This window comes from Pelobates fuscus, chromosome 5 (assembly GCF_036172605.1).
Source record: "Pelobates fuscus isolate aPelFus1 chromosome 5, aPelFus1.pri, whole genome shotgun sequence".
Lineage (NCBI taxonomy): Eukaryota > Metazoa > Chordata > Amphibia > Anura > Pelobatidae > Pelobates > Pelobates fuscus.
In genome coordinates, this window is record NC_086321.1 from 353092126 (window position 1) to 353119378 (window position 27253).

A 27253-nucleotide genomic window follows, 5' to 3' on the forward strand; every position below is an offset into this window, starting at 1 on the left:
CCTGCCTGCAGGGCTTAACTCATTGTCTGACTGTGATCCACTTACCAGTACTTTCAACCAATGAGGTGGCTCTGTACAGCAGGATTCTGAGGGAGAGCTAATGGGAGGAAGTGGATGCCAGGTAAGTTGTCAAACCATTAGTAAACTGTTTAGGGCAGCGATGCCCAAAAAGTAGATCCACAGTTAGAATTACAACTCCCTTGATGCTTTGCATTCCTTTTTGAAAGACAAAGCTTCATGGAAGCTGGCGTTTTAAAACATCTAAGGATCTATTTTTGGGGCAGCCCTGGTACCATTACTGCTCCAGTCCGCTGGTCTGGAAATAGTGCATAGGAAGGGCAGGTAGAGGTCCAAAACAGCAAACACTACAATGTACCTGGTGAGTACTATTGGAACAATAACTCCCAGTCCCTTGAGTAAATTAGTGGAAATGCAATTGCGTGTTGTCCTCTGTTAAAAGCTTCTCAATCCAGATATCAAATGAAGGTTCTCTGCTGTGGTAACAAAGTTCCATGGTAACTTACAAAAGACGTAATAACACACATACCATCACACTTTTAATGAGTGATTTGTGAGTGCAATTCTAAACTATGAGAGTGTTTCTATATCTCTTCTCCTAATGATCTTCAAGCTAAAGTAATTGATCGAAAACTACAATTATTGGACCATGTGTGCTATCTCCTAGAGCAGTGGTTCCCAAACTTTTTTTTGCTTGAGTACCCCTTGTCAGCACATTTCTATAAATTGTACCCCTCAAATTAGCGACATGTTTGTTATTACTCTAGTTGCTGTTATTTCAAATGTATACATGTTTCTCTGTTCGATCTCCCTCTGCTTCTCCTCTGTCCCAGGTCCCCTGATTCTCCAGGCTTCCCCTGCTTCTCACAGTGCAGATACACACTGACACACAGATCGACACACTGACATGTGCATATACAAATATAGAAACACTGACACAAAAACAAACACTGAAGCAGATGCCCAGATACACATACTGAAACACATACAGATGTACAGACACACAGATCCAAACCATTACACAAAGATACAGACACACACTAACAATGACACTCACATAGATACAGATATACACACTGACACACATGTAGATATACAGGCACACAGATACACTGACACACATGCAGATGCACAGACAAACACAAGGCCGGTTCAAGACTATTTTGTGCCATTGGCAAGACCAGCTACTTGTGCGCCCCCACTTCAAATTAACAAAAATGGCCAACTTTGTGTGTCTTTCTTCTCCCAGCCACTTTGTGTGACTTCCTCCCCCCCCCCCCACACCTTCCTTAGCCCCTCTGTCTCTTCCACCAAGCCCCTTTGAGTGTCTCTTTCTCTTCCCAGGCTCTCTGTGTGTCTCTTTGTGCTACCCAGCCCCTCTGTGTGTGGGTCTCTTTGTCCCTCCCAGCCCCTCTGCGTGTCTTTGTCCTCCCCAGCCACCATCTCCCTAGCTCTTCTGTCTATTTGTCCCATTGCACCTCCCTATCACCCAACCCCTTTGTGGGTCTCTTTCTCCCCCCACACACTTTGTTTCTCTCTTCACCCCCAGCCCTTCTGTGTGTCTCATTGTTGTCATCCCACCAGTTCCTCTGTCTCCATTTGTCCCCCAACCCAGAACTCTGTGTGCCTCTCTATGTGTCTCATTAGCCCCCAGGTCCTCCATGTGCCCAATTAACCATTCCCAAGCCCCTCCATGTGTCTCATTAAACCCCCCAGCCCTTCCATGTGTCTCTATAACCCCCAGCCCCTCCATGTGTTTCATTGACTTCCCCAAGCCAATCAATGTGTCTCAGTAACCGCGCAGCCCTCCATGTGTCTCAGTAATCCTCCCCAGCCCCTTCATGAGTCTCAGTAAACCCCCAAGTGTCTCAGTAACTCACCCATCCCCTCCATGTGTCTCAGTAACTCCCCAGCCCTCCATGTGTCTCAGTAACTCCTTATTGGCAAACTGTTTCAAAATGATTCTTACTTTTGACATTGTACAGTATTTGTACAGAATTGTATAAATGTCACATTTGACAGGCTCTGGAGCCTTTGAACCAAATACATTTCTTTGACACAATTGCTTTGAGAAACTGTGATGAATCGAGGGCTCAGCATAGACTGTCGCCATAACCTGTTTCGCAAAAGAAGTTGTTAATAAACACAGCCAGAGTTATGTTAATTCTGAACTCCTTGTACCTTATTTAGGATTCGCTTTTGCCAACAACAGCCACTAAACTATTCAATAAACATTGACTCCAGCACAATACAGAGCTGAAAACATTTGCAGTTCTCCAGCACATATTTGCAGGATGAGTTTTAGCAGCGAGACCCGAGCCAAGTATTAATTTACTTGGGAACTGTTTGCATTAGACCAACAAAAAATGATTGCTACTCTAAAGTGCCAAATGCACATCTCTGCCCATCTCTGAGAGTCTTTTACTACATCAGACTTGATGTGATCCTTGACTTTATTTGATGTTATCTTATGTCAGATAATTATATTAAAAGAGAACTATTATCATTTGTAATATAAAATGATTCCTTACTGTTAGAAGAAATAAATGACATGAAATAAAAAAAATCCATAGATTTCTACAAATTCTATGTAGAAATTCAAACCACTGTATTTACCTCCATCCCTGGACCTGAGTGCCTGCCTCCATCTTGTCTCACTATTAAATCATTTTGGAGTTCATTTGTCCGCAGTGGCCACTAAAATTCTCCAGGAAAATAAATAAAGCAAGAGTAATTTTGAATGGTAGAAAAGGAACTTGAGCTACGTCAAGGGGCATGGCACCCACATAATGACATTGAGAAACAGAGGAAGAAACTCCTTCACAATTACTTCAAAATCTTCTTGGAAATGGAAGACAACATTGATGGTTATTTGAAAGATTTTGAGAGGCAAAGCATCCTCCAAGGAAAAGGACTGGGTACTGGGGACTAGCTGATGGGGAAGAGGCTCAAAAGCTTACAGGGTAATGCCAGACAAGTGTATCATGGACTATTCTGTAGCAAAGGAATATTTATTAGACCGGTATGCTATGACACCTGAGGCCTACTGACAGAGATTTAATGACCTGCAGAAAAGGGAACAGGACTCCACGAAGAATGGATTTAGTAGTCAAACTGGTGGAAAGTGTGCCAGGTTACCATAGTGGAAGAGGTATTACAAGTAATACTTATGGTGCAGTTTTATGTACATTTTCCTCCTGAAATGTCCCCTTGTGGAAGAAGAAGCTGCTTAGTGCGCAAGTATGTGGACACAAGGAAAGGTACACACACCGTACAGCCATCACCCTGACTACAAGATTAGACACCTCTACCCACCATGATCCCATTGGGTCCCAACCTACACCAACCTTTCAGGGCAGGTTCCTGTCAGCTCTAGGGAGAAGTGCATTACTCACTTGCAACACTTGTAATTAACCAGAACACATTAAGACTAATTGCCCACGCTATAACTCTCGTAGTACCTGTGGCTCAAGGAATACTCCAAGTCTGCCCTGTCAGGTCAAATAGTAGTAATACGCTGTTACTCCTGTCAGCAGCATGGGCTCATTAGGAGCACGGAATATTGGTTGGGTAGCAAGGGGGAGCACAGATTGCATAGAAGGTCCAAAGCTAGATCAGATAACAAATCAGAGTCCAAGTCCATGTATGAACTCTCAAGTGTTGCCACCTACTGAAGAGGTGGTTTGGTCAACCGTACATTCCCATGAATCTTGTACAAGCGCCAGAGAGGCGCCTCGGCCGGGGGGTGGCTCTTTTTATTAGCTGATACTTTAAGTCTTAAGCCAATCAGTAGTTCCCTTCACAAAATGGCTTAAATTCAACATTAATAGTTGAAGCCTTCATGGTAGGGACCTTCTGGCACCATAATTTATTACAGTGAAGTTGTTATTGTGCCCAGATGTTCCCTTTAAGTAAAGGGAACTAACTATTTTAAGTATTAAGCAAGGCTGGAGAGGTTGGAGAAGTTTAAACGAGACAATACATTTCCTTAGGTGGATGTGATTGATTATACAAATACATACAATGTCAACACAATCATCTCTTGACACGTTCATTAACACGACAAGAGAAAACATGGTCATCCATTGCAATATTACCATGTTGATCTAGGGGTAAAAAGAACTACATTGAGGTGTTTTCCCTTATTTTGGGGGGAGTGTGGAATGTTGAACTAGATGTATGTCTCACAGATTTTTTTTGATTTTTTTTTCAATAATTACTGTTTTTTTTCTGCTATTGACATGTGAGACCTAAGTTAAAAAAAATCCTGAAAATAAAACAAGAGTTAGATTTAGTGTAGAAACACAAATTATGTGACAAGCAGTTATTATCTGATGGAACAATCGATGATTATCTATGCTTTTAGTCTGGTTTCATGGAGACAATGGAATTGTTCCCGCTAGTAAATTTGTTATGATCCTTCTACTGTAATGTCCGCCTTGTTTTTAATTCTAATTTAATGCTTAAAAAAAGTGAATTAGGCTATCGAATGTTAATCTGTTTCCTGAAATCAGTCACTGATTAGTGATGCACAATGTCAGTGCTCTGATAGAATAATCATGCCGAAATTAATGATTGGTCGTAATTGCTTCAGTACTCCCTATTGCCACTACTGTAGGGTTATATGGTATTGGGATAATGGTTGGTGCACATACTTGAAAACCACTATTTTAGTTTAAGAAAGAGAACATTAATACATTGCTTAGTTCTTATCCCATAGACTCGGGGCTATTCCCAAAGAGTTCCAGATGGGCATTTGGATGGAGATAGCATTTTAAAGTCTTCTACAAACCCAGCTAGGGCAAATTTATTTATAGGTATTTTATCACATCAGTCTAATGTATGTATTTTACATTAGAGCAACTTGATCAGGGGTGCCCGAAAGGTAGATCCCCAGATGTTGTAGATCTACAACTCCTAAGATGATGTGCATGCCTTTAGTATGACAAAGCATCATGGGAGTAGTAGTTTTAAAACACTTGGGGATGTACCTAATGGGCACCCCTGAACAAGATCTCTGTCTAGGCTGATAGGTGACAACTAAAAAAAGATTTGCTTGTAGCCTATGGTCAGTGCTGAAATGGCCCGAACTTGTTAAAATATCTCAAGTAAATTGCTCCGTGTAGATGGTCACTATTCAAACATATGTGTTACCTCAATACACACATGTATGGCACATGAAGTCACACATGACTTTCACATACATGTTGACAAGGGGTATGTTTAACTTCTTGCATGAAAAATACAAGCATAACCCAATACGCAAACCTGAGACAGTATAGACAGAGAGAACAGAGCATATTACAGCTCCTTCAAATGGTGAAATTAACAAAGTCAAAACAGGCCAAAGATTACCGAGAACAAACAATTATAATCACAAACACAGTCTCGGGCACAAAATCCACAGCAGGACTTCACGGCAATGATGAGAGGATTTAAAATAGATGCAGCCAGTTCCCCAATGGTCGCCATCACGTTCCTGCGCCATGCAGTAATGGCACATGGCCAGCGAACAGGAACGCCAGCAGGATGGATTGGGGCAAGTATCATGAAAGAAAGGTATAAAGACCTGGCAGGCCATAGGACAGTAAAAATACATCAATGGTATGCTAGATACTGGAGAGAATTTATTAGGTATGTGGAAATTAGGGGTGCACCAACAGGGTTTAGTTACGTACAATAAGGGCTTAAAATGGGGAGAGCTGTACTTAGGATGTGCATGAACTATATTTTGTCTCTTAACTGTAGTGCAGAGGGCAATATAATCTATGGGAAGCAGGTATGGACACAGAAGAGTGGGGAATAACCAACAGCAGTGGAGGGCAGACAAATGTTTTAAGGTGGTGGGGTTTTGGTACCCATAGCTTGGGAATTTCTAATTGCCTCTAATCTATTTTTGTTCCCTAGATAGTCTAGGATGCCTGCTAGCCTAGCAAATGTTCTCTTAGTGATTCCTCACTATAGTTAATCTATCAGGAGTAGGAGACCCTCCATATATTACAGATAACACTACTCTAGGCAGATTTTAGGAAGCATACTGTATGATGCTTATAGCATTTCGAATTGCAATGTTGTAACTCCTTATTATATCAATCTTCTTAATGTAGCACAAAAAATGAGGTATGATGTATCTGACAATTGAAAAACTTAATTTGTACCTTTACTACTTTACCTTAAAAAAGTGATTGACAAAAAAGAAAAGAAAAGAAAAGGTGGTGGACAACAACATTTTGTAGTTGGACCCATGCAATACAACACTATTCTGTCTAAATCTTTTCATAAGCAACGTGTTGCTGGAAATTCTTGACAGGCGCACAGTCGGATTTGCCGGCATATGCGCTAACCTTACCCAAACCCCCATTAAAACACGGACACAGGTTATACTGTTGGAAATAATTAGTCCACAGCTTTATTAAATTATTAATAAAATAATTAAGGAATAACAAATGGGGTCATTGCCAACAAATCTTATTAAAGTTAACATCCCCCCATATACATAACATACCCCTAGCAATTACCCCACAATAATAACAATAGATAACAATCTAAAAAACATGTTAATACAGAAACTGGCCGTCCAATATGACCACATTTCCACCAGGTTAAATTGTAGGGGTGTACCGAGACACCGCTACCCACCATATCGATTGTAGGGGTGTACCAAGACACCGCTACCCACCATATCCATTGTAGGGGTGTACCAAGACACCGCTACCCATCAGTTCCAGTGTAGGGTGTACCAAGACACCACCACACCCCCAGGTTCGGAGCCACCGACGGGCTCGAACCTACCAACCACGTGCAACACTGCCCAATCCACACTAAACCTCAGGATGCCCACTTTCTCCTCCATCTACCCTCCGATTTAACCAGGCCATTCCCCGCCGCTGTGAAAAAACGGGAAATCAACTAACCTAACCAAATACAGGGAGGGTGGGAGGGACAACTGACAGGTAAGCTTAGGTTCAGTTAAAATGGCCACTTCATATAATGGCTTGTGTAAATATTCCCCTTATGGCTCCGCCCTACCCAGCATGTTAGCTGTCACTCACTTCCTGTGGTTGCTATGCCTACCTCCTGGCTCTGTCAAGGCCTATTCCTCTTAGCTGCGCTGATCCATGGGCTACATGACAGGCGCACAGTCGGATTTGCCGGCATATGCGCTAACCTTACCCAAACCCCCATTAAAACACGGACACAGGTTATACTGTTGGAAATAATTAGTCCACAGCTTTATTAAATTATTAATAAAATAATTAAGGAATAACAAATGGGGTCATTGCCAACAAATCTTATTAAAGTTAACATCCCCCCATATACATAACATACCCCTAGCAATGACCCCACAATAATAACAATAGATAACAATCTAAAAAACATGTTAATACAGAAACTGGCCGTCCAATATGACCACATTTCCACCAGGTTAAATTGTAGGGGTGTACCGAGACACCGCTACCCACCATATCGATTGTAGGGGTGTACCAAGACACCGCTACCCACCATATCCATTGTAGGGGTGTACCAAGACACCGCTACCCATCAGTTCCAGTGTAGGGTGTACCAAGACACCACCACACCCCCAGGTTCGGAGCCACCGACGGGCTCGAACCTACCAACCACGTGCAACACTGCCCAATCCACACTAAACCTCAGGATGCCCACTTTCTCCTCCATCTACCCTCCGATTTAACCAGGCCATTCCCCGCCACAGCTCAGGACTTGACACCTAAAGCTCCTGAGCGACCCCCACCACACCGGAATAAGGCCTGTTGAATGCCTTCCTGAAGGCACAATTTAAACAGATCACACCTTACATCCGAAAACGTACCCCATCCCCCCTGGAGTACCCAGGGAGCTTGCTTCCCAGTCCGTTGTGTCTCACTGTTACACCACCCCCACATCTGATAAATACCGCCATAAATATATATATATTTTTTCATTATTTATTCGTCCTTGCCACCGAGACCGGGTACCTAGTATGTCTCCAATGTAACCGAGGAACCATCTCGGACCGCACCACCACCACACCTGTGGCCAGCTCCCATAGCCAGTCCACCTCCCTCTGCCTCCACCTGTTCAATTCCTTTTCCGGGACCATGCCGATATTCTTCCCGCCCTTGCGGATTACCAGAATGTCCTAGACAGTACCCCTAGTTACCTTCCGGAAAATTTCCTCCACTATTGCCTTGCCACCAAAACCCCCGAAAACCAAAACCACTCCAGCTCCGCCAATTCCAAAGGAAAGCCCAGTTGCGCTTGCCCCGAACCGCGGCTCCCTTCTGCGCCCCTTAGATGTAAGAGTGGCCCACCAACCATGTCACCAAACCTGACACGAAAGCAGCATAGCCCCAAACACAAACCCATACGTCCATAGCCATTAAACCAAAGAGACCGTCCGTAAACAGGACTTAAACCGTACTGACTCCCACTTGCCTAAACGTTTCCCCAGGTCCTCAATTAAAACCAGGCGGGACGCCTCTGTCGCCGCCATTATCCGGGAAGCTTGGGCCCCAAAGCTTGGGCATCCAAACCCAACATTGTCAAGCCTCTCCGAACAAACCCCTGCGTGAATTGGATCGTGACCGCGCCGATCCGTCCCCTTTTACCAGTAAGCCACCCGGGCTGTCCGGGCGAAGCTCCAAGTAACGCTCCAAGTAACGCTTGGCGTACCCCTGACCCCGGCAAGGAATATAGCTTTACCAAACCTCCTTTACCATACACATCCGTTCTTGTACAACCCCACCGAATCATTACCTTAACCGACTGAGGTTAAACAACCGAGTGTAGAACAACACCCGCCTGAAAGGCACTCACCAGCTCCCCAATCCGAATTGCTCCAAGCCCCCGAGAAGGCCACTGCAAACAAACTCACCTTAAAAGTAGAGTAACACACCACCAGGCGGTGCATTACCCAAGGAAACCAGCCGCCTGGCACCGACATATTTCATACCTCTCCGTAAGACCCGCGATGCCTGACGGACGTGTCAACATTCCGTCACTTCCTCCCAATCGGTCAGTTTGAACCCTAACGCCAATGCCGCCATGCTCTTGTCCCTTGCCGATGGAGCTAACGCTGAAAGAACAAGTGGCTTAGGAACCACAGCAAGGTATCCCTTCGCCCCTCCTTTGTCTGGGACCCCCCAGTGAAACCAACCGCCTCGTCCCATATATCCCAAACCTCCATATAGGCGGTTCCCGTGGTGGTGCCATAGGATTCCGTATCAATCCTCCAAGCATGGCGTCTCGAGCTGCCACACTTCCACCAGACCGGCCTGTCCCTCCTCCCGCGCCCCTTGGGGACGCCATTCGCAGCTTGTCCCCTCCTGCGCGAGCCAAGTAACCAGCCCCTACCTTCCGCCAACCAGGCACGTGGCATGCCTGCACCCGATATGAAACGACCTGCACAATAATACGAATCGCCGCCATTTTCCCAATGGAAATAACTCAAAAGATGCCAACTTCGAATTAGAGGACTTACCTTTCATGCCTCCTGCCACCGCTCCGCGCACCACGTGCCTTCCAGGTATGCTCCGGAATCTATGTTCCCATAGGCATCCATGAACAACTCGATACCACCCGCAATGGCTCTGCAAGTAGCCTTCGCCATGAAACGGCTACAGACCCATTCCTCGTGACTAACCTGACATGCAAACTTGAAACTGCCTTATGAACAACTGCGATTTCTCAGCGTGACCTTCTTGGGCCTGTGAACCTTCACCCTAATTCCCGAAGTGCAGTCAACTGATCCCCAGGCAATTGACACTCTCCTACCACCGAAACAATTTCCAGCCTAAGCTAAGACGCGCTGTAGGATTCCCGCGACCGTAAGGAATGTCCACAAAGGCCCGGCCCAGCCGAGCCCACACAGCAAGCTATCTTACAGATAATGTACTAAGGAACCCCTTCCTGATTCCTCTTTCACCACCCACTCCCAGACAGAACCAACTTCCCGAAGTAGGAACATGAAATGGAACTGCCCCTTGGCAAGCAGAGGTTACCAATAGGCACCTGCAAACATGCAACCCAAAAGATGGAAGGGTCGTCAATAATCGAACACGTCCCGCTCCCCCGAACCAACTCGACGGCAAGGCCGAATGATGCCAAAGATACAGAACAGGTCCGTGTCGATGTCCTCATTTACCGATGCCCCTTTCGGGTGCGATAAGTTTTTTATCAGACTGAATTTGTCTGCTCCTGGGGGCGCGCCGGCAGCCCCTGAAAAGAGCAAATCTCCTGCACCATCACTAGGAAACGGGGACCTTACCCCGATTACGCCTACTAGGATACAAAAGCCCTAAGCCAATTCCCAAAGTCTTCAGTATCTTGCGATACTTCCGCCTTTCCCCTCCTCTTCTTTTCCAGCCTCCTTTCTATCATCCCCTTTTAAAATCAAGGAATTCCTCGAGCGGAAGACAGGAACATTTTTTTTTTGTAAATCCCTTAATCAAAACTTATCCTCCGCCTTCAAGTGACCCCCCCAATGTCCCCACGATGGACACATGCCCATTTCGTCACGCCGCGCCTGGAATATTGCCACACATCTAACTGTTCTCCTGCCCCATCGAATGTCCCCGGTACCGGTACACCCTATTCCCCTTCCCTTCCCGGCACGCCATCACCACCGCCCTAACTTCTGCCTCCCGACCACCCTTCGGTGACCCCACCCTTCCGCACCGTGGGGACGGCCCCTTTTTTCCTCGATCATGACTCTAAAATGATTTTTGCAATTTAAAAAATGTGGTGTGTTTATTGACTCACCGCCCGAACCCCCGTCTGTGCTGTCCTTCCGTCCACCTTGCCAGGCTCTAGAGTATCTGGTGGACGCCGACTCCTGTCCGCGCTGGTCCCGCCTCAAGCTCGTAGGAGTAACACTCCTCGACCACTGGAGACCCCGGCCGTGCCAGGCCCCGGGGATGCCGCCCTTCCGTCCACCTTTTCAGGCCCCGGAGTGTCCAGATGACGCCGACTGCTATTCGCCTGATCCCTCCTCAGGACCGTAGGGGTATTGCTCTGCGACCTGTAAGGAGAAGACAACCTGGGTAGACTGTACCGCTGGGACCCTACCCGTCCTTCCTCCCTACGCTCCTTTTCACTGTTCCAAGCTTCGCACCGGCCTAACTTCCTTGTTCCTGGCGGCCCTCCGCCGTCCCTGCGCACTGCAGTCTGAGGAACCAGATGCGCTGCGCCGCCTCCTCCCCCGACTGTCCGTGGAACTGGACCTCCTTCTCCTCCCCCTGCAGCTGGTCTTGGAACCACTGCGCCTGCTGTGTGACGGGCTCCTGTCCCTACTCCACTGCCGACCCGCTGACCTCCTTCCGCTGCTGGGCCTGGCGCTAACGCTGCGCCGCTCCCTTCTGTAATCCCTCCTATCCGTGTCCCTGCTGCGGTGCCCCCCGTGAGAGCAGCCTGAGGGGCCTATCCTCCCGCTGCAGCAGCTTCTGTCATCCCTGTCCAGTGCAGCACCCCGTGACTCTCCCCTGTCCGCTGGGCCTGGCCCAACGTTGGCCGCTGCGCCTGCCTGGCTCTGGGACACCCTGCCCCCCCTGGCAACCTGAGGGTACCCCTGCCGCTCCCGTCCTGGCCACCTCCCAGGCCGTCTCCGAACTGATCCTGCTGACCGGGCCACCCCTGAGCGGCTGGGGGGGGCGCCTGTGCGGAGTTGTCACCTGCCCCACCAGTCCCCTGCCCCACAGTGACAAGTATAGACTCACCGGGACGCCTCAGCGAACTGCCTCCTTCCATGTGCTCTTCCGCCATCCCGGCCGCCATTCCTGCCGTGCTGGAGCCTTCCTCCCGCAGTATCTTGCCGCCAGCCGCCATCTTAAGTGGGGCGCTTGCCGCTGCAGGCCCGCGCTTTGCGGCCGTCCTCGCCCGACCGGCGCCGCGTCGAACAGACGGCGCCGGCCGTCCTCCAGCAACCTCTGACCTTCCTGCCTCCTAACTGGGCGCCGATGGGCTCCTCCGACGCCGTGGTGCGGGCGCCATGCTCGGGCTCAACACTGGGGCGGCCGTGCTCTTCGCGCCGTCCTGTGCTCCACTGGTGCCGGAGGGGGAACTGCAGCCCCCAGTTGCTCATGCAGCCAGGCCAGCCCACGGTCCTTCACTGCTGCCCTCACTCCAGCCAGGATCTCTTCCAGGGACGCCATGGACCTGCAGAAAAGGAAAATAGAAGAACTTCCCAGACCTGTCACAATTAACAGGTAAGTGAAGCTCTGATTAAAAATGATCTTCTATGCTGCCTCCATGCTGCCTTCTGCCTGAATACTGCTCTGTTCTTCTATGCTGCATCCATGCTGCCTTCTGCCTGAATACTGCTCTGTTCTTCTATGCTGCATCCATGCTGCCTTCTGCCTGAATACTGCTCTGTTCTTCTATGCTGCATCCATGCTGCTGCCTTCTCCCTCCAGGGCAGGCAGCTTTCACAACTGACAGGTAAGCTTAGGTTCAGTTAAAATGGCCACTTCATATAATGGCTTGTGTAAATATTCCCCTTATGGCTCCGCCCTACCCAGCATGCTAGCTGTCACTCACTACCTGTGGTTGCTATGCCTACCTCCTGGCTCTGTCAAGGCCTATTCCTCTTAGCTGCGCTGATCCATGGGCTACAATCCAGTTGCTATAAATGCTAAGTGATAAAGTAAGTACTTAATTTACAGTTTGCGAGAATCTCTTGTGCAATGTAGCTGAAAAAATGGAGGGTGTGAGTGTTGGACAATGAATTGCGTAAATGTTCATGGAAACCAACAGTAGTGACAAACGTAAGCTTCGCCAAATGTCTTGAATATTTTAGTGATAATGTAGACTTAACAAAATGTGTATTTTATGCAGAATCAAACGCTAACTCAAAATAAAATGAAATAAAATAAAACGCCACTGTTAAATTCTCAAGAATACTAGCTCTTCTATTGCTAAACTCAAAAAGCATTAGATTAATGATTCCATGCTCAATTTATCTTTCAGCCACCAAATTGGTGGAAATGTTCCAAATGCACAATTGAGAATTTGTTTTGATGATAGAAGGCAGGAAGTATTCACGGGACATTAATGCATTGCAGCTGAGTTTTAGCTCACAACCTTCCTTGTTTAGTCATTGGATGTATACAAATCTGCAATCCAAGTGTTAAATATATAAAGAAATTAAATCGATTAAATTATGGTGGATGTTCAAGTTCATATACTGTTCCAGAGGCAGGTTATTTTTGAATATATTGTATAGATCTGGCGTTAAGGAGAGACCACACATAGCAGTTTTGTGTGCCTTCTTGTTTGCTGTGTGGACCATTTATACCTATTTACCGCAAGATTTTCCTGCCTAAAGTTGTGTCACAATTACGTAATACATAGGGCCACCTTGCCCAAGGGCACTCTGTATAATTTTAATTTGTTTGCTAACACTCTGTATTAGGACAAAGCATATTCCCATCACATTATCATGACAGGAGATTGCACAGAGACTTTCATATTGAAACTTTTAATTCTGTCACATTTGGATGTAATAAGAGCAGATTTTCTTTTTAATTTCAGTTTCTGTTTTGAGACATATACTATATTATAGCACTGTATAATCTATGAAAACCGTTAATCATAATGAAATTATGCAAACAAAAAAGTAAAACGTCTGTGACACCTTTAGTTAAAGGACAAAATCTTATACTGTAGGGAAAAGGCTTAGACTCCTTTGAAGCAGCACATACTGAAGTATGTCCTGTCTAGGCCCTTACGCTCTGCTGAAGACCTACGTATATCCTCTGCTCGTACTCCCACCTCTGATGCTCACCTCCAAGACTTCTGCCTGCACTGTTGCTGTGGAACTTCCTTCCCCGCTCTGTTTGGCTTTACCCTCCAGTTTTTACAAAAAATCATTCAAAACTCACTTCTTCAGTAAAGCATATCAATTAAACTATTAACAGCTTTCCCTCCCCGCACCCTGATTCCTCCATTGCAAATGTCATAAAAAAAACAAAAAAACAAAAAAAAGCCCTCAGTTTTTCAATTTTCTATCCTACCTTTCACTTTTGTATCACTATACCCCACTATATCTACAATGTAAGCTCATCGAGCAGGGTCCTCAACACCTCTCTTCCTGCGCATCCATCTTGTCTGCAGACATCCCAAGTCTCCCGGTAGTTCCGGGAGACTCCCGCATGTTGAATGAGGCTCCCTGACACCCGCAAGTCATACACAGTATCCCGGAAATCACATCAATCTGATGTGTGTGTGATTTCCATTATATTGTGTATGATTTGTGCCCCCTCGTACTACTCATTAAACAGGGGCCCGGTCGGGTGCTGGCCCTTTAAGAGCCGACCGAGCCCCTGTGATATCAGCCACCAGGGAGGAAGTGACAGCTACTTCCTCCCTGCTTCACAGACACCTGCCCGCATGGGAGGAGTGGAGGGAGGAGGCAGCAGCATGGAGGCAGGAGGCGCGCAGGGGGAGGTGGGGGCGCGGTGCAGTAGCTTGTGAAGCCACCTCCCTTAAATACATGTTTGCATGTTGGGATGTCTGTGTCTGGTTTAAACTATGTGTCTGTCAGTCCACCCCTTGTACAGAGCTGCGACATCTTTTGGCTTTTTTGCTTTATAGATAATAATAATAATAATAATAATATTGAGCTCATTTTAAGTAGGGCTTTCTGCACACATTATTTTGTATGTCAATTACTTGCTGTTATATATCCCCACTGTATGATTGTATAGTGCTGTACAATAAGATGACACTATAGAAAACCTAATAATAATCATGCTCCTGACTTGACACTAAATGTACAGTAAAAGTAAAATGCATATAAACTCAATACTGACACGTTCAGAAATACTTCTAGTTTCTTTCTTTTTTTGCCAATTGCTTAGTCTCCATTTTTGTTCCTTTCTATGTATTCTAACTTATTTCTTCCTGATGCCACTTGTCATTCAGACACCCCATGTGTAAAAAAATAAAAAACTAACAAACCTGAATAACTCTTTCTCCAAGCGCTGCAGCGTCCTGCACCTCGGATTAAGTCATCCTGGTGGCATGCCTCCATTATGACAGGCCAATACAATGCTCCTTACAGAGGAACGATTGGGGAACGTAGGCGCATGCGCGGTCACGATGCACCTATGATCCCTACATAGAGAGTCATTCTATGCAATTATGCTGTGTGGGCGACCGTGATGGCACTGCGCATGCACGCTTGACGTCAAGGTTTCTATGGTATCCCAATGTGTGATTAGATATTCCAATGTAACTGTTCACTTAACCAATGGGAACGGCTGATGGGGTTTATATATGCTGGATGTAATTATATGTGTATACGTGATTAAGGTTTGCACATCTCAAACATGTGGCTTCAATAAATATCGTTTTATTTGCACATCTTGCCGTGATGTCCCTTCTTCACTATTTTTTATGGTGTGTTACGGTATGAGACCGGGGAAGTAATATTCCTCGCTCTCATACCTAGAAGGCTTGAAGACGCTTGAAGAAGATTACTTCTATACAGTTTAATATAGGGTTTTGGGGGGGAGGAGAGGGGTCGGGGGGTGTAGGACAGGGTGGCCTGCACGGCAGGCAACATGTATGTACGTAGCGGGGAATGTGGTGCGACTAAAACAAAGAGACTACCCACTTATCCCCCCAATAACGACAGACAATGCATATTGGATGAAACAGGCCACAGCATTTATTAAAACTTACAGCGGTAGGACACATCCAAATTTTATTCTTTTCCTTTAATTCAAATATAAATAAACACATAAATATATATATATATATATAAATACCATAATTAACTTAAATGCTCTAACCACCAGCCGGCTCTTAGCTCGGTGGGCACGTCCAATTCGGTAACTTGAAAGTTTACCTTACAGAGCAGGGGAGGTTGAGACCCACCTTGTCCATCTCCTGACATGCCATCTGCTCCCCAACCCTGTTGGCAAGGACACGCTCCCCGCTAGCTGTGACGAAACAAAACAAACAAACAAACAAAATAAATAAATAACTAAATTAGGGTGGGAGGGAGGGAAGTTGTTTGCTGGCCAGAATCCAAACAGGCACTGAGGTAAGATGACCCTGCCCCGCTACCAACACATAACCACTCCCCTAAACACATACAGCCAATCACTAGCACCATCCCCACACTCATACATGTGCCCTTGTCCGTTTAGCTGTGCTGACTCCCCAGGGCCTGAACAGCTTCCATAAGAGGAAATTGTTAAAGTGCCTACTGTGTTCCTTTAAAAAAACAATTCTAAAAACATAAACTAAATAAATTGCCCACTTTACTTACGTACATCATTTCTAGTAAAACTATGCATTTCCCAATAATGTTCTTCTTGAAATTACAGTACAAGTTGTGTTTACTAGTATATGTTTGGCATTTTACCGTTTACATCTAAAACTGTATTATACTAGAATTATATCTGTCACTCACAGATAAACTCATGTAGGAAAAAAGGAAATGATTAGCTATTTTTTCTGTACCCTTATCCCACAGTATTGTAGAAAAATAGTAGCTCTTCATTAGGTCAATACATTTTAGTGCGAAGTAGTCTTAAAATAATACCAACTGTAAATTGTGTTTGAATGCCATAATACAAATATATTCAACTGTGTGATATACAAGGTTAATTCTATTTTGCTTGTTGTGAGTGTCATCCTGCTTGAAGAAAGTTGGTTGATTCCGTATGAGTCATTGTTTTAAATCCATATATAGAGAGACATGTAGATTATTACATACAGAACGATATATGGAATCGGAGCTCTGGTTGTGGAATGAGTAGAGTTGGTGGTGGAGTTCTGGTTGTGGAATGAGTAGAGTTGGTGGTGGAGTTCTGGTTGTGGAATGAGTAGAGTTGGTGGTGGACTTCTGGTTGTGGAATGAGTACAATTGCTGGTTGTTATAAGTGTAGACATGGCATGTTTTTTTTTAATAACAAGAGTTATGACATTTCAATAATGTATCGCTGATATTATATATCCAATTATAAGATTTACGAAAGACTTACAGTGTTAATGTGTTTCTGTTTATCGTTAATGTATGACCATATACATATTTAGCATTGGAATAAAAATGTGATAATTACAATTACAATACACTTGTGGAAAAATAAAAAAAATGCAAAAAAAAATCACTGTACAAGAATGGACCTCACATAAATGAGTAGAGAATATAACATGAACAGACAGGGACTGAAATCACTAAATTGTATTAAAGGTACAGTGCTCTACTAGTATATTAAAAAGAGTATTTCATATTAAAGGGACTCTATAGTCACCAAAACAATTTTAGAAAAATGAATCAATTTGGTGTCTAGATCATACCCCTGCAATCTCACTGCTCAATTATCTGCCATTTAGGAGTTAAATCATTTTGTGTATGCAGCTCTAGTAACACCTCCCTGTATGTGACTTAAACAACATTCCTAAACACTTCCTGTAAAGAGTCATCTAATGCTTATACTTCCTATATTACAAATTCTGTTACATTTAGATTTTCTTACCTCCTGCATGGCTTATAACTTGCTATACCCTGCAAGAGCCTCCTGTGTGATTAAGGGTTAATGTACAGAGCAGGGGATTAAAACTTTGAAGGTAAGTAACATCAGATTGAAATAAAAATGTATTTATTTTTACTACTCTTCACATGTGGATGTAGGGAATCAAAGTCGTGTGGACTAGCTGACAATTAAATTAGTTAAGGTAAAGCTGACTTTTTCTCTAACATTGTGGCATGTTCCCATTCTTCTACATTCACTACATACACCTTTTCTCTGTCCCAGACTGAATAACAGGAGCTTCTGCCTGCTAGTGAAAATGTTAGGAGAGGAGTGGACAAGTGAGTGCTAGAGGACAGTCCTTAGAAAGCGTCGAGCAAGCGCATCATTAGACACATTTATGCCAAGCTCGGGGTGCTGTCTGCATAGTATGCCCTTAGTTGGTCATTCTGCATGATTGGCAGGCAACCTGACATACATTCACACCAGGCTGACCTTCTAATTCCTCGGGCGCTGCTGCAATGGAGAAATACCAGTGAAGGCTCTCCCGCACGCTAATCATATTCCAAGGGAACACTCGGCACCCTATATACGATCTGCAGGAGGCTAAGTGACTGTTGCATACCCTCGGCCTGCCCCCTGAGGAACTAACGCAGGAGACACAGGGCTCAACACTGCAACTCTCCCGCTCTTGGGATCTGGCGAGAGTTTCCCATTTTGTCCGACGACAGCACACCCCTGATCCGTATGCAGCGGTCACAACCTGAGCATGTACCGCTCATTACATATTGTTTTGTTTCATTCTTGTATTGCTTTAAAGTTGTTAAGTAAAGCATGTTTAACCCATCAGGGCAGATTTTAACCATTAAAGCGCCTCTAGGTACTGCAGCTTCATTTAGACAAAACCTGCGGTTGGTTCTGTTGCTGTACCAGTGCTGTAGAACTAATTATCTGCTCACTTATGTTACCAAGCTATATCGACGACACCTATTGCTCAGCCTGCACAGTTATTAACCTGCCCTTTACCTGCACCACTTGCCTTCATCTCACAAGGCTAATGAGCTGACCGGGCACATTACTAGCCACAAGAGGCTCTTAGCAGCTCTGTTATTGCACCCTAATCGACCATTAGAAACGGTTTAAGTCAATTCACCTAGCGGGGTCACATTATGCTAAGTTTGCTAAGCTAGATCATATTAACCAATCCTCACCAGGCATGTGTGTCATACACTTCTCGCTGTCCCTACAGTCAAGGAGTACAGGTATACCATATTACACATGTTCTAATACACGTTTTGTTTAACACACTGTATTGTCAGTCCGGCATGACCACTCTTGATCTCTCTCTCCTGACATATAGGTCTAAAATGTCACCAATTTCACCTTATCTGCCTGTTTCACTACAGGCTCTTCATACTCGGATGGTAAATGTTATTATATAAAAAAAAAATGTGCCAATATTTCAAATGCCAGATTACTGTCCATCATCTCTATGTCATGATTATGCCTGTCGCTGCTGCTGTGGCAAGACAAGCTTGTGTTATTACATGTGCACAACAAAAAAACAGAATAAAAAAAATATATATATTTCTTTCAATCCAGTGATTTAAAGTCCATTTATAGAACCAATTCTTGCTATTAGATGTCTACAGTATACTTTGTTTTGTAGTCTTATGCAGGGGCGGACTGACAGGTCGGGCAGATCGGTCATGGACCGAGGGCCCGAGGCAGTCAGGGGCCCGGCAGCACAGCCATGCTCTGGCTGGGGAGATCAGAGATCTCCTCAGCCAGAACAACATGATTTCTCCTTTATTCCAGTGATATGCTGCAGGACCCCTGCAGCATATCACTCTGTAGTTAACCCCCTCCCCCCCCTCACCCGTTTCTCCTTTCTCAGGGAGACCTGGCAGTGAGTATTCAGTTCTTGCTGCCAGGTCTCCAGCCGTGCGGTGCTGTGTGTGAGGAAGAAGAGGCGGACCAGGAAGTGACATCACGTCCTGCCCTGCCTGAAGAGCAGAAGATATGGAGCTGCAGCAGCCTGGCAGACAGCACAGGTAAGCTTCAAATAATTTTAATTCAGCTCAGCACCCACCTCAGCCCCAGTACCCACCTCTGATCCCACTATACCCACCTCAGCCCCAGTACCCACCTCTGATCCCACTGTAGCCACCTCTGATCCCACTGTACCCACCTCAGCCCCAGTACCCACCTCTGATCCCACTGTACCCACAACTGATCCCACTGTACCCACCTCAGCCCCAGTACCCACCTCTGATCCCACTGTACCCACCTCAGCCCCAGTACCCACCTCTGATCCCACTGTACCCACCTCAGCCCCAGTACCCAACTCTGATCCCACTGTACCCACCTCAGCCCCAGTACCCACCTCTGATCCCACTGTACCCACCTCAGCCCCAGTACCCACCTCTGATCCCACTGTACCCACCTCAGCCCCAGTACCCACCTCTGATCCCACTGTACCCACCTCAGCCCCCTGTAACCACCTCAGCCCCCAGTACCCACCTCTGCTCCCACCTAAGCCCCCATGTAACCACCTCAGCCCCCTGTACCCACCTCTGCTCCCACCTCAGCCCCCAGTACCCACCTCTGCTCCCACCTCAGCCCCCCTGTGCCCACCTCAGCCCCCTGTGCCCACCTCAGTGCCCACATCAGCCCCCTGTACCCACCTCAGCCCCAGTACCCACCTCTGCTCCCACTTGAGCCCCCCTGTACATACCTCAGCCTCACTGTACCCACCTCAGTGCCCAGTACCCATCTGTGCTCCCACCTTAGCCCCCCTGCAACCACCTCAGCCCCCAGTACCCACCTTAGCCTCCAGTACCCACCACTGCTCCCACCTAAGCCCCCCTGTACCCACCTCAGCCCCCAGTACCCACCTCTGCTCCCACCTCAGCCCCCCTGTACCCACCTCAGCCCCCAGTACCCACCTGTGCTCCCACCTCAACCCCCCAGTACCCACATCAGCCCCCCTTTACCCACCTCTGCTCCCACCTCAGCCACCCTGTACCCACCTCAGCCCCCAGTACCCACCTGTGCTCCCACCTCAACCCCCCAGTACCCACATCAGCCCCCCTTTACCCACCTCAGCCCCCAGTACCCACCTCAGCCCCCCTGTACCCACCTCAGCCCCCAGTATCCACCTCTGCTCCCACCTCAGCCCCCCTGAACCCACCTCAGCCCCCAGTACCCACCTCTGCTCCCACCTCAGCCCCCTTGTACCCACCTGTGCTCCCACCTCAGCCCCCCTGTAACCACCTCAGCCCCCAGTACCTACATCAGCCCCCCTGTGCCCACCTCTTCTCCCAGTACCCACCTCTTCTCCCACCTCAGCCCCCATGTGCTCCCACCTCAGCCCCCAGTACCCACATCAGCCCCCATGTACCCACCACTGTACCCACCTCAGTGCCCAGTACCCACCTGTGCTCCCACCTCAGCCCCCCTGTTACCACCTCAGCCCCCCTGTACCCACCTCTGCTCCCACCTTAGCCCCCCTGTACCCACCTCTGCTCCCACCTCAGCCCCCCTGTACCCAGCTCAGCCCCCAGTACCCACCTCTGCTCCCACCTCAGCCCCCCAGTACCCACATCAGCCCCCCTGTGCCCATCTCTGCCCCCAGTACCCACCTCTGCTCCCACCTCAGGTATGTGTGGCTCTCACGCAGCCATTCTGTGTGCTGGGCAGCCTACACATAATATGTGTAAAAGCGGCAGAAAGAATGGGGAGAAGAGTAGCAGGGGGCCAGAAAACCAGGAGGGCGGGCCCTTGATCACCCACTGCCCGAGGGCCCTGTGAGGTGTCAGTCCGCCCCTGGTCTTATGTACATGCAATCCAATGTTCAATGACTGTATTTATGAATTTTTTTATTAAAAAATACAAATAGACCACGTAGCAATCTGCTTACACTTTTTAATTTTGACGTTACAGTAATTTTCTTATGTTATTTTCTTTTTCTGTTTGCTAATATTTTCAACAGATTGCTTTTCATTTGCATCTGGTTTTAACAATGTATTATCACGATTACTGTTTGTTTTGTTGTTTGATCATGCTTTCATATTCTGGTCCTTGTAATGAGGATGTTTTATTTATTTGTCGTCCTGTGTTAAAATAGAAATATCTCAATAAAGAAATAAAAATATGTTTATTTTCATGCCCTTTTAAGGAACTTTTGTTCGGTTGATTACATTTACCCACTAGTCTTCTAACGAATCAAAAACATTTAGCAATGGAACAATTCAAACTTAATTGGAGCGTGCAAATGAAACTGCATTTTAATTAAAATACTGAGAGGATGCATACTAGTCAATTTATACTTAAAACATTCTTTTGATCAGGCGAGCTTTTAACAGCTTTACACTCTTTGAAATTAAACTTTAGTTTGTAAGAAAAACAACCAATCAAGGATCTGTCTCAGAATGCTAAAACTGTTATACACTTTGCAGATAAGAATAGAGGAAATTACATTTTAATCAGCCTTTTATTACTACGCTAAATACAAGTATTGCATTGTATAGAAAATAAAAATTCCAGGAAATTGTGAAAGAAAACAAAAAACAAACAGCAGGCTATAAGGCTAGACACATAACAAAAAAGTCTGTGCGAAATAAGGAGATAGGTTTCTAGTGCTAGTGATGTGGGTAATCACAGAAGGCAGCTGGAACAGCCCAAACCAGAGATTCTCTTGTCCTAGTCAAAGCCCAGCAACTAGTATTTGGGTGGCAGGAACTGGGGTCAAAGGGAACTGGGGACAATAAGTGTCCCTGGGAGGGGGAGGACCCTAGGAGGGGACATTGTATCTTACCTGTGTTAAACCCCCTTGCATGGGGAGAGTATAAAACCAAGTATGGTCAATAAAGCTGTTGTTGTACTCCTGGAACTGTCTGTCGTCCAGTTACTGGGGGGGGGGGGGAATGGGTCTGGTCCTTTATTAATAGTGGAGGTAACCAGCCGGGTTACCCAGGGCCCACTACAATGCCCCAGGAAATCCATTGCAATCGGGTGGCCCCAAGAGCATGGGCCACCCGATAGGTCCCAGTCCCTTCATTGCGGCCACAGTGGTTGCTCCATGCGGCCTGGGCCGCACCACAAGGCACCCATGTCACAGAGGGCGGCCGGACCAAGTCGCCGCTGCGACCCCTGCGACCGAGGTAGTTCCGCCACTGATTATAGCCATTTGTGACACATTAAAAACGTATACCGCGGGGGGCAGGGCCGGGCGGCCATGCTAGCAGGCTGCAAGTCACTATGGCTCCTGAGGAACCCAACTAATATCAGGGAAAAACCCACTTTACTCAGCCTGGAACACCCTGGAATTTTGTGGTACATGGCCCTGGAGTGTCCCGGTGCAGCTAGGGCACCTGATATCGGGTGGCTCTGGGTCCTGGTGTGATGCTCTGGGGCTGGGAGACTGAGGCCTATCCGGGAGGGGAGTGGGGCGGAGCCGCTGCCTCGCTATCCGCCCCGGCTAAAGAGATCCACAATGCGGCTGGGGCCCTCCCAGCCCCGTTCATCCTCCCCCTCCCTCCTTTGGACCGGTGGGGGTTATCCCGGTCCCCACCAGGCAAGCAACATCTTGGCGGCACGCCAGGGCGACCCAACGCTGACAGTGAATGGCAACCACGCGGACCCGAAAAAATGGGCGACAGCGACACGACTACCTCGCAGGCTGCAAAAGAGCTGAAACAGAGCTTGTAAAACACGCAGCCAGAGCCTTGATCGACCCCAGAATACAAAGGTGGTCAAGAAGGGAAGAAGGCACCAGGCATTTCTAACGCCCACTAACAATGTAGCAGCAGTCACCAGAAGCAACGGAGCACTCAGCATTTCCTATCACCAACTCCACAGACAAACATGGAGGGAGCACCTGGAGAAATCACCCACCACGCACCAACTCCAGCATTCCGCTACCCACACCTGGACACTACAGCCACCAGAACAGCGCACCCGCACTTACTTACCTACTAGGCACTGTGGGCACAGCGAACCAAGGACACTCTGACAGACAGCGGGTCTGCGGGACTCAGCGGGACTCTTGGGTGCCCAGCGGGAGTTATCCCCAAGCCTGGGAACAGGATGCCTCATAACACCTCTCCCGCAACCAGAACCAACGGTGACAGCAGCTCCTCACGACGAAAGACGGACTCAAAAGACGACACTCTGGCGATGCCTGCAGCAACATGGACGTCTCTGCTATAATTGACACAACCAATGTCCCAGTAACTATCAGCTTTATTAGTGTGATCTTTGCAGATGATAACCCAATATGCCACACTCTGCCTGGTGGCACCTTGTTTAAATAATCATTAGCATACAAATTTTAGCGAAACAAGCAGTTCATAAAAGCTTCTGTACGTGCATTTGTCTCCTATACAAAATACTAACCACACTCGCAACCTCAGGTTTTAAGCAGTAAGTGTGTCTATTGAATAATCAATAGTAATAGCAGGACTCTGTGGAGATAGTTATTAAGGCAATATGAGTTCACAAAAATAGCAATATTGTGTAACAAATGTCTCAGCTTTTTTGTATCTTTTCTTCCCATATGTGGGCAAGAAAAATGAAACAATAGCTGAATAAAATTAATCTAGTAAAGGTTTAACCACATATGTTTAACCAGTACACTGAAAAAATAAATGAATTTTGGGAAAGATATGTATTATCCCACTGTAGTAGAAAACTGTGTCAATTATATGTGCAGCCGACAGATTGCTTCAAGTAAAAAAATTTTTTATTAGCAATAAATCACTGTCAATAACTAACACATAAAATATAAAAGACAATAAAAAGTTCCCAAGTTTGGAGAGCAGCTTCTGTCAAATTAAAGTTTTGAGTGTCCAAAAGATGTTAAAAAATCTCTCTCACCGGCCGGATGAAATCAGATCTGGACCTCTTCGTGTTGCAGACAGACTTGCTGACAGCCGTGTGTGTTCCACTGCAGCTTAGATTTGTGTTCCAGCTCACTCTCCTGCTCACTCTCTTGGGAATTGGAATAGAATGCCGCCTTACGCGTTTCGTGATCGTAGTATCACCTCATCAGAGGATGGCATTCTCGGTTCTCTCTTTTGTTAAATACACTCTGGTCTAATTGCTTTATTAAAAAATTAACCCCTTGTTTGCTGGTGCATCATTTGTTAAACAGATTTCTACTACATAAATCATTTTTGCATATAAAACGGAATGCATATGATAAGTCACTTTACATATTCAAATGGAAATATACAATACATCACTTTGCATTTTTTTTTTTTTTTTTTAATTCTTTATTTTTGCGTGCAAATAGGTAACAGTGATGCATTCTGAGCCACAACGGCGCACGTTCGTATTATCAACAGATATTTATAACATATATGGCTTACATATCTTTGCACAAATTTATAATATTATAAGATCAACTTTAGATAAGAAAAAACTGTGTAGTGGTATCAATAATGCCCTTCGTGAGGGTGATGTGGACGTGGTGTCGCTCTCTATGCGACTGCCCTGGAGGGCTACCCCCTTTGCCTTTGTTCAAGGTAGTCGTAAGCTAAGTGGGTCCTAGTGTGTCGGCATGGGGGGGGGGGGGGTTGAGGATGTCGCAGTGTAATGCGGGTTAGTGAGATCGTTACTAGGTAGGTATTAGGTATCTGCCACCCTGTGTGTTTACTCGTGGTATAATGCGGAGAGGGATAATGCTGGTTGTATGGAGGTGACAGTGTCGGTTTCACCATGTGTGAACACATTAGAAATCACAACGGAAAATGTTAGAGAGCATATTAAGTAAAACTAAACAATACTACAATAGAACAATAAAAATAAAAGAAGTAAAAGAGGTGTTGATGATTCTGCTAAGATCGAGTCTCTGACTGCATGAGACGTTTCGTCTGCGTGGAAGGTGGAGTGAAAAATAAGGGTAAGTCATTATGAGGCGGCTTGTAGGTGGTACTTCAAGTAGGCGATCTGCCCGGGGAGGTTCTGGTGGAATTCCGTGGGGTAAAGTCCCGTATGGTATCCGGATTCAGTTGGGCTATGGTCCGTCCGGACGTCGGTGCCGCTTGAAAGATACCAGTAGCTTGCAGGTGAGCTTCCAGCTCCTGTTTGTCTTGCGCCTTATATGTAGTTCCGTTGAGGGTAAATGATACAGCACGGGGGGTGCCCCATCTGTATGGGATTTCTTTGGTCCGAAGATGGTGCAGGAGGGGTTGTAGGGCTTTTCGCCAGGCTATAGTGTTCCTGGTCAGATCTGGGAATGCTGTCAGTGAAGCCCCTTCAAACCGTAGGGGGGTTTTTCCCCGCAGTGCGGTCACGATTGAGATCTTGTCAGCTTGTGTTTGGAACCGCAGTATGAGGTCTGCTGTTGCCGCTGTCGGTGCTCGGGGCGATTTCGGCAGCCTGAACATGCCGTCGATTTTAATGGCTTTCACCCGTTTTGGCGGGAGTAGGACTTCAAGGAGGCGCCTGACGTAATGGGGTAAGTCGTCTAGGCCTACCGACTCCGGTATCCCCCTCAGCTTTAGGTTGTAGCGTCTTCTTCGGTCTTCTATGGCGTCAAGCCTGTCATTAGTAGCGGTTTGCCATTGGACCAGGTCTGTGACTTGCCGTTCAATTGCCTGAAGCTTTGTGTCATGGGCGCTTGAGCTAGCCTCTAGCTGTATAATTTTTTCCGTGGCGCCGTCAATGGCCTTTCTATAGTGGGCCATGTCTGCCGCCAAATCTTTGCGGAGTTCCGCCAACATTGTCTTAAGTTGGTCGGCTGTGACCGGGTCCCCAGATCCTGGGGGTACCTGTTTGCTTGCCGGTGGTTGCCTGTAGGTTGCACCTTCCAGGATGTCAGTGGCGAAATCCTCAGACGAGTAAGAGGAAAGGTCGTCCGGCTGCGCCATTTTGGGCCATGCGGCCTGGTGCGAGAGGCGAAGCATCTCGCCAATGTCCCTCCCGTGGGGGCTTCTTTCGGCTTTCGCTTTTTTAGATTTCCTGCCCATGGTCGTGTAGCCTGGACCTGGATGTTTTTCAGGAAGGTTTTGGGCCCGATTTCCACCATATATCTCTGAATTTATGCAGGTCAGAGACGGAGCTCTGAGAAATGCGTCCTCTCAGTTGCTCAGTCGGCTCCGCCCCCATCACTTTGCATTTTAAATGAGGAAAATGCAAATAAGCCCATAATTCCTTATTAGAGAAATGTTAATTGGTCAGCTATTAACATTATGTTAAACATCCCATTATAGGTAATAGTAATGGTTAAGAATTAAAACATTAAAAGTCAATATGAACTATAAAAACAAAGAATGAGAAAACAATCTATAAATAAAAATCATTAATCAGGTTTTAAGCAACCTTCTAGTAAAATAATGCTCAGATAGATGCAGAGACTTCACTTCGTATTTGCAACAAGGTCCAACGTGGTAATTAGCATAATGTTTAGCATGTGTTGGAGGCTAACGTGACAATCTGTTTAAAACTGTCTACCATACTATAAAGTACTAACTTGTTACCTATATAGACAATACTAAATTAGCACTGTTAAGCGATGACTAGCTTACTTTACTCTAGCAATTTCACAATTTAGCCAAGCTTGTTAAAATGATATATTATTAATATGGTTTAAACGCAACTACCACAAGGCATGACTTTTTCCCGCTGACCAAACGTTTAGAACCTGTTTAAACAAAAAATGTGCAACGTAATTCTATCATGACAATCTGAGTTTTGAACCGCCTGATGTTGCTATCGTGGCACCGCAGGCTTGTCTGTTAACCCTATTG

At 46.3% G+C, this 27253-nt stretch overlaps 1 protein-coding gene across 1 annotated transcript in view; it reads left to right on the forward strand.

The window, feature by feature from the left end:
* LOC134612277 (splicing factor Cactin-like) overlaps positions 1–27253 on the forward strand; it is a 67765-nt gene that overhangs the window by 16491 nt on the left and 24021 nt on the right. The gene's annotated exons all lie outside the window — the stretch shown is intronic.